At 44.1% G+C, this 18607-nt stretch overlaps 1 long non-coding RNA gene across 1 annotated transcript; it reads right to left on the reverse strand.

Annotated features, from left to right (window-relative positions):
* Positions 1-336: 336 nt before the first annotated feature.
* On the reverse strand, positions 337-12716 carry LOC120517678. The gene is made up of 3 exons (XR_005631083.1): positions 12221-12716; positions 11747-11897; positions 337-380 (listed from the first exon to the last, which is right to left on the reverse strand). It is a non-coding gene; the product is annotated as an uncharacterized LOC120517678 (long non-coding RNA).
* Positions 12717-18607: the final 5891 nt, after the last annotated feature.

Genomic DNA, 18607 nt, shown 5'->3' on the forward strand with positions numbered 1-18607 from the left:
ATTCTCCATGATTGACAGGAGTCTGCTCAGCGCCCGTCGCTCTACCACAGATGTCAGACTGTCCAGCTCCATGTCTACAATACAGCCTGCCTTCCTCACCAGTTTGTCCAGGCGTGAGGCGTCCCTCTTCTTTATGCTGCCTCCCCAGCACACCCATCTGATAGAACATCTGCAGCATCTTATAGCAGATGTTGAAGGACGCCAGCCTTCTAAGGAAGTATAGTCGGCTCTGTCCTCTCTTACACAGTCCATCAGTATTGGCAGTCCAGTCCAGTTTATCATCCAGCTGCACTCCCAGGTATTTATAGGTCTGCACACAGTCACCTCTGATGATCACGGGGTCCATGAGGAGGAACAACTCATTCACTACAGCCTTATTACTAGCAAATATCAAGAAATAAAAAATGAATGAAATGAAAATAACAATCTCTTTAAATTGTATATCAGGTTAAACAAACCCGGGGGTTGGCGAGCGAAGCAATCAGGGGGCGGAGCCCCCTAATCCATACAATAATAAAAAAAATAATAATAAAATAACAATAATAGAGGTTGGGGGTACCAAAATCATTTAAGTGCTTAGGGCCTCTAAAGGTCTTAATCTGGGACTGGAGCCAGACAGATAGTGTGGCGCAGTCATTAAGGCTTTGAACTTCAAACCCTGAGGTTGTGGCTTCAAATCCCACCTCTGACACTGTGTGAACCCCTCCCAGCAAGTCACTTTACCGGCCTGTGCTCCAATTGGGAGAACAAAAAAAATGTAACCAGTTGTAACTCAAATGTTGTAAGTCGCTTTGGATAAAAGGGTCAGCCAAATAAACACATGTAATGTAAATGTAGGTGATGTTCCTGCCTTGCGCCCTATGATTGCTGGAAGAGGCTCCAGCTGCCCCCACCATCACCCTGCCCTGGATAAGTGCGTTAGAAGGATGGATGCTAAACATTTTGAAGACATTGATTCTTAAAAGCACCGATTGTCTAAACAGCATGAGTGGCTCCTGTAAACACCGCTTAATAATATATAGCACCTTTCAACTGAGGTTTGCGGCCTCTTTAAAAGGACTACCCAGTTAATTCTATGGTCGCATCACTTTTAACCTGCTTAATCCAGACCAGCGATATTTGGTTTGGGTGGAGCACTCCCAGACAGCATAGGGTGCCATGCAGGAACAAACCCTGGACAAGGCACCAGTCCATTGCAGGGAGAACACACACACACACACACACACACACAGGGCCAATTTAGCTTAATAAATTCAGTTAACCTGCATGTCTTTGGACAGTGAGAGGAATCCCACAAAGACATGGGGAGAACATGCAAACGTGCAGACTCTTAAAAATAAAGTGGGGTCTTCAGAGCGATGTCATAGGGATAACCGTTTTTTGACTGATCCACATGAAGGCCCCCGAATGACCCTTTATTTATTTATTTATTTCGATTCCTAACAGGTTCCATACAGTAAAGAACCAGGGCTTGATGGGAACAGATCTGTGAAATCCCAGTGGGTCCTGAGACTGCATACAGTAACTCGGGCTCAGTCCACGGGTTTTATAATCTGCTCGTGTCCTAATAGGTAGCTTGCCATACATTAAAGATTTCAGTTTTTTTTTCCACATATCAGGAGGAACCAACTTCAAATGCAGAGAACCCGTCCCAGAATGAAATGGCGCTCGGTCAAGCAATAGAAGCACACAATCCCAGGAACGAACCACAAAATGACATTAAAAACCCGTTATTTTTTTTTTAAAGTGCATGGAGGACCCGTGACGTGAACCGCAGGTCTCCTAAACTGCGAGGCACTTCCACCGCGGCCCTGTGCCGCCTATTAGTTTAAAAGTTTAATATCTTTCACAGATGTTTTTTTTTCCCCATCAAGAATGAGGTAAGAAGATCAGAGACCATATAATCTCCCACAACAGTCCATCCTGTCTGAATGTGAAGGAAAATCCAAGGAGACGCGGCGGAACGGACTGTGTTGACAAAGCGATTGTTACGTATTATGATTGGAAAAATGAAGAAGCGTAATGCTAAAAAAACAATAATGCTGATTTTTTTTAGCAATTCTGGCAGATGTAGCAATAATTGTTAAAAGAGAAAAGTTCTACATCCCCAACCTTATAAAAGACTCAGGGAATTGCGGAGATGCGCTTCGGAAAATATTCACGCATTGTGAAAACTGCTTACACTGAAATACCGATGATGGCAGACGAGTCTCTTCAAGTCTGGGTGCCCATCCGTTTCACATTTCTGTTCAGTCCGCTGAGCTCTTTATCTTGTTGATTTCTCACCTCCTGTTCTTTGTTCTTTTTCCTTATTTGACTTCATCCAAAGCGACTTACAACATTTAGGATACAATCGGTTCTGTCTTTTTGGAGCCCAGGCAAGTGACCTTTCCAGCAACCTCATGACACCCCAATGTCCTCCCAATCCGTCAACTACTAACACTGACGCTCAGGGGTGTCAGTTGTGGGATTTGAACCCCCAACCTCAGGGTTTGAAGTCCAAATCCTCAACCGCTACGCCACACACCTGCCACGCTTTTTTTTTTTTTGTTCTTCTTTTATGCCATCCCAGACTTTTAAGGCCTCATTTCATGCAGAATGAACAATAATCACATGAATGATCAATGAAGAGCCACTGACACGTTAGTATAACATCCGTCTCTTCTTTCCCAGGCTGTTGTCCTTTCTCATCCTAATTCCCTCCCAAGCTACTTAATTCCATAAAACACGTCATGCAATTTGATTTCTAGGATTCTAAACGAATGATCAAATGTCACGTGTCTGCCAGCATGTCTCCCCCTGGCTGGAGTTCAAAGTGTCATTCCTTGTTGGTTTTTCATTATTTTAGGCACTTTATTTGAATTAATGTTTATTTCATTTATTATGCTAACTGCATATTGGAAAAGGGGAAGGCCTTTTAGTTATGTGCCTTGTGTTTTGTGGGTGGGTCCACAAGGGGTGGGGCCACCTGTCCATCACCCCTCCACCCTATTTAAGGGCGGTTCACTGAAGGTGCCGGAGTGGAGTGTGTTTTTGGGGTATTTTGGGGGGTTTGTCTCACTGTGCTTTTCCTTCGCTTTGTGTTTTTTAGTTTTTCGACCCCGTGCTTTGTTTTCACTTTGCCTCTTGGATTCTCGTATTGGGACCGTGTCACCGATTTTCTCAACTTCGATGTTTTTTTAATACTTTATTGGGCCTTTGTTTTCTGTATTTACTCTTTGTGCCGGCACAGGCTTTCATGAAAATAAACTTTTTTATTTTGTCCTGATTTGTCTCAGCCCTTTGCGATTCTAGTCAGGGTATTCTGACAGGGTTCTACTGGTGTTTTTGCAGCTGTGCCAGTTCATGACACCTAAAAGATAAAAAGGTTCAAAGAGTAAAGAGTTTAAATCAATACACTCTCAGTTGAAAGACTTTGTTGGAGCTGGGGTTGAGGGTTTGCATGAATGCCTAGCGCTCTTGACTTTAGGGTTTGTTTGAGAATACTTCCAGTTGTTCAGATTGCTGGCTGTTTAATCAATTCTAGGTCTCCCTGGTATTTCATGGCACAATTCAGATTTGGAATTGTTTGCAGTCATTCTTGATATTTTTTATTTTAAATTGTGTCCACCAGGGGGCGTTGTAGCATCCCAAACCACAGACACAAGTCCAGGTTTAAAAGAAAAGGTTTAACCTCACGACTACCTTGTATGAAACGTTCAAGAAAGGCATTAAGCAAACACATGACAATCCTTCGGTCTCTGCTTCCTTTGCTCCTTCCAGTCCTCCCTGGTGAGCTTCATGCACTTCCATTCAACTCGGACTCTCCTGGCTAAGATTGGGCAACTTCTTTTATCTAAGACCCCAGGAGTCCTTCCACTGCTAGGGAACAGTCATTGGAAGCACTTCTGGGTCGACAGGCAGTCCTGGAAAGTAGGGACTATGAATCTCAGTAGACCCCACTTACCAGCGGGCTGTCCCATGGGGCTTCAGATCCCAGCATGTCCTGCAGGTGTCTGTGTGGGAATCCCAACCCAGGGATACTGCCATGTGGAGTACTGGGGAAGAAAACGTTCAGTCATTATGTGCTCCCCCTGTCCTTCCATTATACTGGCCTCCCAGCTGGGTTAGAATCCTCATTCAATCCCAGGCGGGATGCCAGTCCACATGTGCTGTCCATTACAATATATATATATTTGAATTCATAGTTCAGTATTGTGAGTTTAAACATTAATTCTTCATATGGCTTGTTATATCATATTATTATATCATATTTAATGGAGGCTCTGATTGGGGCCCTCAAGAGACTGAGTTGAGGTCTGAGTGTCCCCAACATCTAGGCCTTTAATGACCTCTTGGGCACAGCCATCAGCCGTGTGTGTGTCTGCAGAGAGAGTGTCGACCTCGGCAGTGACAGTCATGTCTCTGGTGACTCTTCCTGTGAAGTCAGTAGACGGATTGGGACAACATGAGGAGGTCTTGAGGTCGCTGGAAAGGGGGGTGTGGTGCTCCTGATATCTTCTGAACAAAGGTCCAAGTCTTTAGAGTCCTGGTGCTCCCTGTTTAGGAGACATGGCCGCTATCCAGTGACCTGAGACGAAGACTGGACTCCTTTGGTGTCTCTTTGGAGAATCCTTGGGGACCGCTGGTTTGACTTTGTGTTGCTCATGGAGTCCTGAATGAGGCACATGACCTGCATTGTGAGGGAGCGTCAGGTACGGCACTACGGCCATGTGGCGCGATTCCACGAGGGTGGTCCGGCTGGGGGATCCTCAAGTGGCTGGATCAGGCCAAGGGGACACCCAAGTAACAACTGGCTGCAGACAGAGGGTCATTTCCTGGTGGTGGGACTGCCTTGGGGGGAATGTGGTTTCCAGCCTGGATCCCAGCCTGTTCCATCAAGTGGGGGGTGTGGCAACGTGCTGTACCAGTGCATGCTCCCCAACCTGACCTGCTTTTCTACTATCCCATAATATCAATATGCTATAAAGTCAAGTCAGTCATTGACCAACCCGCTATATCCTAACTACAGGGTCACGGGGGTCTTCTGGAGCCAATCCCAGCCAACACAGGGCGCAAGGCAGGAACAAACCCCGGGCAGGGCGCCAGCCCTGCTATGGAGTCCATTTCATTAATTATTTGTCACAGTGCCCTTCTTATCTGCGTCTTATCGCATTATTTTATAATGCTGGCTATTGCTATTGTCACACGTGTATGACTGCTGGTCATCTTCCTGGCCTGACCTAGGTAAGCGATACCACTCCAGGATGAGAGGTGGCGCTGTCACTAATGGTATCTTCTCTTTCAACCGCAGCCCCTGTGACGACACCCTGTGACAAGAGGTCTGTGGCGTCTGGCAAATTTTAAATAAATAATTTCACCCCAAAAAGGTGCAGGCGACAATTGGGAGCAGGCGTGCATGAGTGTGTTTTGCTCCCCAGTTAACTGAGGTGCTGGCCGATCAATACAGAGATGAGCAGATCAGTCAGGTCCCTCAATGGTGGCACAGAGTATGGGGCTCATCAATCCTGTGCCCAAATAGGAAGGCAATAAAAAAAGGAGCCTGCACGGCAGAGAAGGGAAACAGAGACGAAAAGAGAGAAAGAGAAATCGGAGGTTAAAGAAAAGGACAGAGAGAGAGAGAGAAGGGCAGGAACGGAAAGAGCCAGTGCCACAGAGAGGAAGCAGGCAAACGGGAATGGAGCCCCAGGGATGAAACGTGTGGCCGGCGCTCAAGAGAGGGCTTAGGTTTTTGCTCCTACTGACCAGTCAGAGTGCAGGAGCATCCAATATACTCTGGTGGGACCCCCCACCCCCCACAGGAGCGGAGATGGCAGCGGGAGTCGAAGGAATGGAGGCTCGTGGGTGGTGGGGATACGAGAAGGAATGGAGAACAGTTGTCTGCGCCTGTTGGTTTGACGTCTCTCCGTGTTGCAAGATCCAAACGGGGAAGGCGCCCATTTTACAGGGCTGCACCAAGGACAGCTTGCTGCTGGGAATTTCAACCTCATTTTTAATGGAATATTTATGGGATGACTTTTAACCTCCAACTTTACAAATTTTAGGGGTAATTTGTTTATCAAGAATTTGATACACTGCACTATTTGGACACTTTGATTTGTTTTAAATAAAAACTCAATGTCACTTATGCACCTACCGCTTGTCTGGATGTATGTATGTGTCTTCATTTGCCGGGCTCGTCTCAGTTACAACTAACGGACACTGCGGGATCAACAGGCTCCTGGGAGGAACAGGGAGCGTGGAGCCAACCCGGACCATCACACCCTCACTCACTAAGGTTGCACCCCCGCAACAACACTCCCCCCCTTGTGGTCAGAACGCCAAAAAACCAGACGGCCTGGGAAGGTGGCGGTTGCTTCACGACCAGGAGTCAAGACGGAAATCATGTGATCAATCATGTGACTGAGGCTTGGGTCAGATGTCTTCGTAGTTATACCACAGTGAATGCTAATCGCTATAAACAGGGTGTGGCAGACAGCTGGGGCCCATGCCTGGCCTGGACGCCCCTTCGACACTGGATCCGGGGGAGCAGCCATTGGAACACTTGGCTACATCGGGGCTGGTAATATGGAACACTGGAGCTCATCCTGGTTGGGCTCCGTGGCCACCGCCATGGGACGCTGCAAGGCTTCCTGAGCCCATGTGGGCGGCAATGCAGCTACACCCAGAGGTGCAGCCTAATTGAGGTTATTTACCACCTGAAGTATTCCGGGTGGGCTATAAAGGGAGCCTGCAGCCACTACTCGGGGCGCCAATCAGGAGGAGGAGGAGGATGAAGCTGCTCTAAGAGGAGTGGAAGAAAAGAAGAGTGTGGTGTTTTGGGTGCTTATTTTGTTGTGGGACTGTGTAGGGCCAGTGAGGCACGGGGGAGACGTGTCCCACGGCTGAAGAAAATAAACTTCTGTTTTTCTTTCATACGTGCCTCTGGTGTCAGGTCGGCACCAATAATGCGCCAAATACCACAAGGGACTATCAGGTTTTTACCACAAGGGTGTCTGCTGTCCACCAGTCACACCATGTATTGTACACCAAACCCCCATGCTGTTCTTGAAGCCCAGGCTGCAGACAATAAAGGTAAACGACTCGCTCAAGTGTCTCGGAAGTCTGTCCAAGTGTGTTCTAAAGGAGCGCCGCTAATCAGATTTCCACCAAGGAAAATATGAATTTGTGTTTTGAAAGCAGCAGCACAGGAATTCCTGTTTCATTGTGAGATCGGGGGACATTGTTGCAGCTGCTGAAGCCCTTGAGGATGGGCCCTGGCACAGAGCTCACATTTCTGAAAAGGGTGGAGGTGCACCGAGGTCACGGTCACAGTTCATTTTTTTTTTCCTCTCTCATAAGTAATGAAGGAAGAACTGCGGATTAAAAAAATAGGCAGGTAAATACCAAGGCAATCAGGAATTAGCAGCCATGAAGAAAACTACAAAACGCCATTTTATCATGAAACACAGTGAATTAACCATTACCTCTTACTGCCTAGCTCTCCTTTTGTTCTCTATATTTTTGATCATTTAAATTCCATTGTATACAGTTCTAGAAAACGTGACAATATTTAGAAAAGAGAGAAAAAAAATGAACTAGTTACTAATGAAGTCGTACACATATACACACACACACTATGAATATAAACTGCTCCAAAGAATTAAAGGAACCCTTTTTAATGAGAGTATAGCATCAAGTCAATGACACTTGTGGGCTATTGATCTGGTCAGTTAGGTAGCAGAGGGGCTTGTTCATCAGTTTCAGCTGCTTTGGTGCACTTGAGGAGTGACAATGAGACGACCCCCAAAACAGGAATGAATGGTTTGACAGGTGGAGGCCACTGAAGTTTTTCCCTCTTCATCTGTTTTTTCACTCGTTTTGCATTTGGCTACGGTCATTGTCACTACTGGTGAGCATGAGGCGATACCTGGACCTTACAGAGATGGCACACGTAGTCCAGCTTCTCCAGGATGGCACATCAATACCACGCGCCATTGCCAGAAGGTATGCGCTGTCTCCCAGCACAGTCTCAAGGGCATGGAGGAGATTCCAGGAGACAGACAGACAGTTACAATAGGAGAGCTGGACAGGCCCCCTCGTAGAAGGTCCTTAACCCATCAGCAGGACTGACCGGTATCTGCTACTTTGGGCAAGGAGGAACAGGATGAGCACTGGCAGAGTCTACAAAATGACCTCCAGCAGGCAGGCACAACACTGTTTTGAATGTCTCTGACCAAACAATCAGAAACAGACTTCAGGAGGGTGGCCTGAGGGCCCGACGTCCTCTAGTGGGCACCGTGGAGCTCAATTGGCATTTGCCATAGAATACCAGAATTGGCAAGTCCACCACTGGCGAGCGCCCTGTGCTTTTCACAGATGAGAGCAGGTTCACCCTGAGCACATGTGACAGACGTGAAAGGGTCTGGAGAAGCCGTGGAGAACGTTATGCTGCCTGTGACATCGTTCAGCATGACCGGTTTGGTGGTGGGTCAGTGATGGTATATCTGGGCAGGCAAATCCATGGAGAGACGCACAGACCTCTACAGGCTAGAAAACGGCATCTTGACTGCCATTAGGTATCGCGATGACATCCTTGGACCCATTGTCAGACCCTATGCTGGTGCAGTCATGCCTGGGTTCCTCCTGGTGCACGACAATGCCCGGCCTCACATGGTAAGAGTATGCAGGCAGTTCCTGGAGGATGAAGGAATTGATCCCATTGACTGACCCCCACGCTCACTTGCCTGACCTCAATCCAATAGAACACCTCTGGGTGGACATTATGTTTTCGGTCCATCTGACACTTCAGACTGTCCAGGAGCCCAGAGATGCCCTGGTCTAGATCTGGAAAGAGATCCCCCAGGACACCATCTGTCGTCTCATTAGCAGCATGCCAGCCCCCCCAAGGACATTGTCAGGCATGTATAGGCAGGGGGTGGTGGCCATACAAACTACTGAGTACGATTTGGAGTTGCTGCAATGAAATTTCGGCCAAATGGACTCGCCTGCATGCCTGCCTGTCGGATCATTTTTACCTTTTGATTTTCGGGGTGTCTTTGAATTCAGCCCTCTGTAGGTTGATCATTTTCATTTCCATCAAGCGATGTGCCATCCTTTCGTTCCTAACACATCACCATACCAGTCCATATCAGTAGAGATAGCCAGCAGGATTTTTTTCCCATTGAGATCTGATGTGTTTTCAAAGTGTGCCTTTCATTTTTATGAGCAGTTTATATATAGTCATGCACATGCGCTTGGGAGACAGGGGTGTCGAACTCAAGTCCTGGTGGGTCACTGTGGCTGCAGGTTTTCATTCTAGCCATCTTCTTAATTAGTGACAAGTTTTTTTCTGCTAATTAACTTCTTTTGCCTTAGTTTTAATTAGCTTGACTCAAACTCAGTTGTTTCTTTTACCTTAATTAGCAGCCAAACAATGAGACACAAAACAAGCCGCCGCATGACCAGCTCACCTGTGCCCATCACACAATATCTAAAAATAAAGAGAGGTGAAGGTCTCAGTAAGGCTCTCAGCTCACCAAAACATTTTGCCGGTGTTCTCATAAAAACACAAAATCGACAGTTTTGCGAATGTCTACTGTGGAAGAATGAGAGCAGCAACAAAGCATGGAATTAAATAACGGGTTTAATTAACGGCAAGAATTGGCTTCTCATGAAGAAAATGGTTAGAGTGAAATTGGTTTGGAGTCTGACACCCCAGTTTTGATGATCATCTGTCGGCTCTTTGCACGTCTCATTTCTGTTTGGCTGTCCTTAAATGAAGAAAAGAATCAAGGGACTGAATCCTTACAAACAGGGCTATGAAAATGAAGGGAAAAGGAGTTAACTAGCAGTGAAAACTGGGCACCGATTAGGAAAATGGGTGAGAATGAAAACCTGCAGCCACAGCGGCCCTCCAGGCCTGGAGTTCGACACCCCTGGCTTAGGGGCTTTGGTGATGGTAATTACACGCCTGACCAGGGGTTGGCATTGTATACGAATGTGTTCTCTTTTCCTCCCTCTGCAGAGCAGAAGACTGACAGCCACTCCATCTCTGACGTCACGTCCATGTCCATCTGTCGTATATACACACATATACACGCAGTAGGAGTCATCATCTTGGGAACAAAAAACTATTTCAGGATATGCGATTCATTTTCTCCCTTTGTGGATTTCCTGCTACAAATTCTAAAATTATAATATTAAATTATTATAATAAATTACTAGAGGGCTTTGCCTCCCTGCTCGCTTTGCCCGCCAACCCCGGTGCCTGTGCTATGCACCAGCCTCTTTGCAGTTCTGACGCTCACGCATGGGGGTGCGGATGTACAATTTACAAACTATTTTACATCACAGGGAGTAATTAACAATATTAAAAAATAGTAAAATGTAATAATTTGAAAGTAAATTATGCTTCATGTTGCGTTAGAGTTATTCATTGTGTAATACAATTTCGTTCTATTTGGCTTTAATAGTAACACGCAAAAACTTTTGAACTCACATTTTTACTGTAAAACTTCAGTAAAAAATATTTTTTGAATTACATTCTCGTCAATATCGCATTGAATTTTGATTCTGTGTTTGGACTTTCATCGTGACAATGCAACGAAAAACTGCCCGTGATTGAATTTCGTTTCTTTCTCTCTATTAAATAAAACGACTTTTCGAATGTTTGCCTCTGAGATTTGTTAATTGTCTTTACAAAAGCTATTCTAACGGGAAACTGTAAATGTTTTAATACGAATGGCATCTCAAGATCTCCTTTGGTGTCTAATGTTATCCCCTGAAGATGTACTACATTACCTTTCTTGGATACATCCTTCTTTCTACAGTAATTCATGCGTTGTAAGACCTGACGGTGTTAACACCTGTAGATACTCTTCGTGATATATTGTAACGTGATGTTTTCATCTTCCGCACCGTCACCACCAACTGTTTCAGCTTAGTCTATTGATATGCATTTAACCAATTTACCGTGTAACGCATCAACATTATTGCCATTAATTTGTTTGACTTAATCTTTTCTCGGTGCTGGGATTGCCCGTGTAGTCATATTTACTGCTGATGACCCTTCGTGATGAAATTATTCAATAAGATTTGCATATAGTACATCTTCTTTAATTGGGAACTTAAAGTGAAGAAAACATTAAAATTTATAAGAGCTGAGAAAGTAAGAACCGTGTCTGTCAAAAGCATTCACACGAATGAGAGGTGAAAGCACCGTGTGTGTGTGGTTGAATATGGTTGAGAGGAGGGCGGCCAAAGTCTCGACTCGCAGGACTTGAAGAAATCTTACAAAAAGTCTTGTTGCATCGCAGGATTTTTTTATATAATATACAGACTATTTATATTGTGGAGCCCAGGGGGTGTCCAGCCACCCTAACCCGACACAGACAGGCAGGACAGAAGTTTCATTACACAGCACACGTTTTTTTTTAATAGGGGAAAAAATGAAAATGATGTGGTGATCAAGAGCTTCTCTGTTAATCTGCTCAATGCACTGCCAAGGACAAACACAAAGGAAAATCAGAACAAGGCACTCAGTGAAGAAGTGCATGTGTCCTGGCCAGGGCTGATTGTCACCTCGTATTAAAATGAATTAAGGGCTTGGCTGCCATCTCACATATAAGTTGGTGCCCTTCTGAGGCGCACGTAGCTGTGTGCTAGGCTGTAATGCAGATTGATAAAGCAGACTGCCAGCCCCTTGGACCCTGGTTGAATTCAGAATTTTATAGAATTTACAGTTGCTACAGTTAGTTACACTTACAGTTTCCTGGGGTTTCCTCTGAAGTTCTCATTTCCTCCCTGAGTCTGGCGTTGGCACTGTGTGTGTTGGCTTTGTCACTAAGAGTCACAATCCTATTTTGGCCATACGTGGCTCGCGGCCAACTCTCCATCGCTGCTTCATTAGATTGAGGCTGATAAGATCAGAAAAAAGACAGAATCCATTTGTAGGTGTCACATTTGCTCCACAATTACTTCTGATACTGCTATTCTGCACTTAGGTCTCAATAGTTTTTTTTCTTTTTCATGTTGTACACATGTCTACTTTTAAAAAAATAAACTCTCTCTGCTTATGTTCAGATTGCAACATAAATTATTTGGTGATTAAAATCACATTACGCAAACAGAGGTTTATGAACATAAGATGATAGGAAAGGAGACAGAAGTATGTGTGGCCCAGAACCACAAGGGTATTTTAGATAACAATACAGTAGAACATCGTGTGGAGTTTGCTCACCTTATCACATCCAGGTCAGTGTTTTGCAGGTCCCTGTGGCGTACGTGTCAAGCGACGACTCCTAATTGGCACCATTTCAGTCTGGATGTGGGCCTGAATGTGCACTACGATGGGTTGAAATTCATGAGGAATCCTTCTGCACGGATGTTACTGTCTAAGGAGGAAGCCAAATATCAAACAACTGCTGGTGTTTAAGTCAGCTAACTTAATGAGTTTTTCCAATACAATGGGACATTAGCCCAACAACTGGTACAGATGTTGAATCTTAACTTTTGTAGACAAAGCCTAAATCATGTAACAGTGGTACTGTGTCTCCATCAACTTCACTATACATTTGATCTGCCATTTAAGTAGCACTAGGGTGCTGTAACCGTGTCAGCCATTATGGATGCAATGAGAAGTCAAGCAAAATGACACTTTTTATTGGCTAACTAAAAAGATTATAATACATAGGCTTTCAAGGCAGCTCAGGACCCTTCTTTCTCACCTGACGAAGGGGCCTGACTTGCCTTGAAAGCTTGCATATTGTGAGTCCTACAAGGTGTCATTTTGCTCGACTTCTCAAAAGCCATTTAACTGGAGCACAGATGAGATTCATCTCTCGGCCACTAGAGGTCACACAAGGTGCAGCTTTACTGGTGTCTGCCTTGGTGCAGGTTTATAGTCACAGTTAACCCTTAACACACCGACATAGGCTGCAGTCATCACTGGGGAAGACTCAAGGACTTGAATGAATGACAAATCAATGATTCAAAGCAAAAACTGCATTTCTGCATCAGATGGCACATCGTATCTGGTGTGCAGTTTCACAAACTACAGATCAAATTGTACGCTAAGCGCCAGTAAGATCCTTCGTTTTAAGTTACATGTTTACCAAGCATTTTACTGCAGTGGTCACCTTGGTAAATTCCTTCAATCAATTGCGATTACTCGATGAACTAGGCGCACAACAAAAACAGCAACCCTACTGCACCTTTAAGGAAACAGGAGTGCTGTCACATCAAAACCAACCAACAAACAACATTCAGGTATTATGTTACTGTACACAAAATCCAAACCAAACTTTTTATATCTTTACTGTAGAGTCAATAATGATTCCAAAAAGCTAAATAAATTACATCCTCTACTTTTGTATAGATGGAGCATGGTCTGGTTAAATGATCTGGCACAACGTCACATGGGAAATGGGCAGGAACTGAACTGGCAACCTTGACACAGTGCCTTATCCAGTTACCCCATACTGCCTAGATCTCTTTTATTTCTTTAAATTTTTCATCATTTATATTCCATTGTAAACAATAGCTAGAAAATGTTGACTATATTTAGAAAAGAGAAAAAAAAAATGAACTAGTTACTAAGAAAGTCCTACACATACACACACACTATAAATACATACAGTCATGCACATGCGATTGGGAGACAGCTAAAGGGCGTTGGTAGTGGTAATTACATGCCCGACCAGGGGATGGCGCTGTATTCAAATGCCTTCTCATTTCTTCCCTCTGCAGAACTCCATCTCTGACGTCACGTCTATGTCCATCTGCCGTATATACTCACATATACAAATAGTAGGAGTCATCATCTTAGGCACAAAAAAACAATTTCAAGATACACGATTTTCTCCCTTTGTGGATTTCCAGCTATAATTTTTAAAATTATAATATTAAATTATTATAATAAATTACTATATTGTAAAAGCCCAGGGTGCGTCCAGCCACCCTAACCCAAAAAGACAGGCAAGACACAAGTTTCACAATAAACCACATGTTTTATTTGAAGAGGCTGAGTGCTCTTTCGCCACTTCCCAAAGCACAGCACACTCCCTTTGCCTCCAGTCCTCCTTACAGGCTTTGCTCTTCTTCCTCCCGATTCAGCCCATTAAGTAGTGGCGACTAGCCCCTTTTATAGGGCTCCCCCAGAAGGACCCCTGGTGTCCGACGACCTTCTTCTGGCCGGCAGCACGTCCTGGTGTGGCAGACATGCTGCTAAACAGGGCCCTGTAAATGTCCAGGCACCCCCTGGCGGTGGCCACGGGCCCCAGCAAGGTTGAGCTTCCATGCACCAAACCCATGGACCCGCTGTAAGCAAAGTGGGCTGCCCTCTAATGGTCTGGGAGGAGAAAGCGTCCTGAAAATATTCTCTACCCCAGTCCTTTCCTTGTAGGAGCATCCTGGCCAGGTAAGGGCCCCAGCCATTTGCCAGAATATTTTACACACATATATATATATATATATATACACTCACCTAAAGGATTATTAGGAACACCTGTTCAATTTCTCATTAATGCAATTATCTAATCAACCAATAACATGGCAGTTGCTTCAATGCATTTAGGGGTGTAGTCCTGGTCAAGACAATCTCCTGAACTCCAAACTGAATGTCAGAATGGGAAAGAAAGGTGATTTAAGCAATTTTGAGCGTGGCATGGTTGTTGGTGCCAGACGGGCTGGTCTGAGTATTTCAATCTGCTCAGTTACTGGGATTTTCACGCACAACCATTTCTAGGGTTTACAAAGAATGGTGTGAAAAGGGAAAAACATCCAGTATGCGGCAGTCCTGTGGGCGAAAATGCCTTGTTGATGCTAGAGGTCAGAGGAGAATGAAAGGGCCGACTGATTCAAGCTCATAGAAGAGCAACTTTGACTGAAATAACCACTCGTTACAACCAAGGTATGCAGCAAAGCATTTGTGAAGCCACAACACGCACAACCTTGAGGCAGATGGGCTACAACAGCAGAAGACCCCACCGGGTACCACTCATCTCCACTACAAATAGGAAAAAGAGGCTACAATTTGCACAAGCTCACCAAAATTGGACAGTTGAAGACTGGAAAAATGTTGCCTGGTCTGATGAATCTCGATTTCTGTTGAGACATTCAAATGGTAGAGTCAGAATTTGGCGTAAACAGAATGAGAACATGGATCCATCATGCCTTGTTGTCACTGTGCAGGCTGTTGGTGGTGGTGTAATGGTGTGGGGGATGTTTTCTTGGCACACTTTAGGCCCCTTAGTGCTAATTGGGCATCGTTTAAATGCCACGGGCTACCTGAGCATTGTTTCTGACCATGTCCATCCCTTCATGACCACCATGTACCCATCCTCTGATGTCTACTTCCAGCAGGATAATGCACCATGTCACAAAGCTCGAATCATTTCAAATTGGTTTCTTGAACATGACAATGAGTTCACTGTACTAAAATGGCCCCCACAGTCACCAGATCTCAACCCAATAGAGCATCTTTGGGATGTGGTGGAACGGGAGCTTCGTGCCCTGGATGTGCATCCCACAAATCTCCATCAACTGCAAGATGCTATCCTATCAATATGGGCCAACATTTCTAAAGAATGCTTTCAGCACCTTGTTGAATCAATGCCACGTGGAATTAAGGCAGTTCTGAAGGTGAAAGGGGGTCAAACACCGTATTAGTATGGTGTTCCTAATAATCCTTTAGGTGAGTGTATATACACACACATAATATATAAATATGTATATTGTGGAAGCCAACCCGGGCACAGACAGGCAGGAGACAGATTTTCCACCCAGCACACGTTTATTTGTCATTGAGAAGCGTCTCATCCTACTCCCCACAGCACAGTGCACAAATCATCACACAACACAGTCCCTTCTTGCCACCAGTCCGTCTAAGGGTTTGTTTTCTTTCTCCCGACTGTGGTTGAAGAATGGTGGGGACTGGCCGCTTTTTATAGGGCACCCAGAAGGAAGCAGCATAAACAATTTATGTTCAGTAGCAACTCTTTGAGGCCTGATATTTTTTCCAAAAAAACTCAGTTTTCTGAAAAGTGCACAAAGCAATAGTTTCACACATAAATCAACATAAAACATCTGTTGCTGCCTGTTGTCGGGGCCTGTTTGCAGTTTGCGGCGGCAGCAGCGGCTCGACGGCCAGCAGGAATGCACGGTGGATGGAATGGCTGCCTGGCTGTCTTTGTGAGACAGGTCAGTGGGGGTGGCAACTGCAGTGAGACACAATATGGTTTGTACCTCCTGTTATCATAAGTGTCTGCCCTCCCAGGTGTACATCGCAATCGGTGCATCAGCTACGTGAACGTGTTCAGCACCACGATCAGCTGGGAACCGATCAGCTGATCCCGGTACCTCATTTTCATTTTCGATCTCCATTTCCAGATCACTTGTATCAAAATCGGAGTCTGACAAATCAGAGTTCGATTCAGTGACAATACGAAAAAAAGTCATAACAAGAAGATCACTGATCTCTATCAATTGCTAGCAGACTGAGACTTTCAAAATCATAATAATAATAATAACAAAAACTGCATTAACAGGCAATAAAATAATTGTTGGCATTAATTAATTATTGCGTTAACATGATAATAACGTGTTAACTTGCCCAGCCCTAATATATATACTGTATATATTGCCCTCACTCACTCACTGACTAATCACTAATTCTCCAACTTCCTGTGTAGGTAGAAGGCTGAAATTTGGCAGGCTCATTCCTTATAGCTTACTTACAAAAGTTAGGCAGGTTTCATTTCGAAATTCTATGCGTAACGGTCATAACTGGAACCTACTTACGTACATATATACATCCATAGCCTGCAGCTTGGTCGCCGTGGGAGGCGGAGTTGCGTCCCTCATCATCACGCCTCCCACGTAATTGAGTGCCTGCCCATATAAGGCCGTCCGTCAGCAGCAATCCAATAGACACGCTGCCGCTAAATATTCGCAGGTGAAGGACTGTGCTTATGCAAATGAAGATGAAGATCAAAGATAGACTAGTGTTTGGCACAAATCTCGAAAAAAAAAAAAAAATCTCAAAAGTGCGAGAGAAACTTAAGTGCCAGGTCTTACCTAACATTAAATAAAGCTGTGGACATGGCAAGATCGCACGAGATAGCACAAGCACAGCTGAGAACCTTCAGTGCATGTACTCCGAGCGGCTCACGTGAACTGACTGTGCAGGACTGGGAAAGGTAAACCCGTGCATGCAGTGTGTGATGTCTCAGATAAAGAGGAAGACGAGCTGCTTATTGATGCAGTAAATCAGTAAAGGAACAACCCTCTGACGCTGAACAAGCCTTTGTAGACATATCAATAGGAAAGCAAGGTGTAAAGCTTAAGTTTAAATTACGTTCATAGACACGCTGCCGCTAAATATTCGCAGGCAAATCCACAACTTAATACCGATAATGCCTGTTAAACATCTTAGATTCACGAGTACCGATTTGGGTAGTGATCACTTCGATGAATGAAACCTGTTATCTTTACAATGGTTGACAAACACAGAATATAACTTGAACACAACACATCCTCCAAATACAAACCTGATTGAAAGAAATAATGATAATCAAATCCTTCATGACAGCAACACTCATAACAGTCACAAAACAATTACATTGACAATCATGTTACGTTATTTTTAAAATGTTTCCTTTTCTTTTTCATAACTTCTTTAACACACTACTTCTCTTTTGCTAGTGTGTGTATATATATATATATATATATATATATATGTGTGTGTGTGTGTGTGTGTGTGTGTGTTCACTGAGAGCAATTAAGGTGCTTCTCAGGTCCAATGCTTTCCTGTTATTGGAGGTCAAAATGACTGAATTTGGAAAAAAAAGTATTATAATCAAATACATCTTCTGCCATTTACCACACATTTATAATGATCATATGATGCTGTACTCTTTTAAAAGACATGTTGAGCATTGATCAGCACATCCCTGTTTACTGAGGGACCCCACAAGACCATCAAACAAATGTGTTTTAATGAAGGAAAACGTTTGCATCCTTGGCGAGGGAACTGAAACAAACATACTTTATGTGTCCCTATGGGCCTGCAACAGCAAGTTCTTAGTGATGTTTTGACAATACTAGTCCACTTCACCAATAGTGTGGTAATACAAATAGAAAAAACATGCTTGCTCTCCATGCTACAAGTACATCTTATCTTCCTGTTGGCAGGCACATAGTATAAGCACATTTAAAATGGCAACTATGAGTACAATTTGTTCGTCTGTACTGTTTATCTAAATAAGCCTACATAGTATTAAGTACCTTAAAAGATATCATGTAATTAGTCCCTACATGTATAAGTACTTATAGTTCTGCATTGAACTTTTAATAGTTACTCACACTGCCTGCCTACACAAATGCATTCAAGGACATTACTGAAATGCTAGTAAACTGCAAGATGATTTAATTGGCAGCAAAAGTACAAAAGACCAGAGTGCTTTCTATTAGTACTTAAGATGGTACTGTCATTAGATTAGCTTTAGGATGTCCACATATGAATGTTAGACCTCTTGCAGATAAAAATAATATAATAACCACTCTCAAACGGCAAAGAATGACCAACAAAAATTAGACATGAAGAAAACATTCCTTAGATCTCATGCCG

The sequence above is a fragment of the Polypterus senegalus genome, chromosome 17 (assembly GCF_016835505.1).
Source record: "Polypterus senegalus isolate Bchr_013 chromosome 17, ASM1683550v1, whole genome shotgun sequence".
Taxonomy (NCBI): Eukaryota; Metazoa; Chordata; class Cladistia; order Polypteriformes; family Polypteridae; genus Polypterus; species Polypterus senegalus.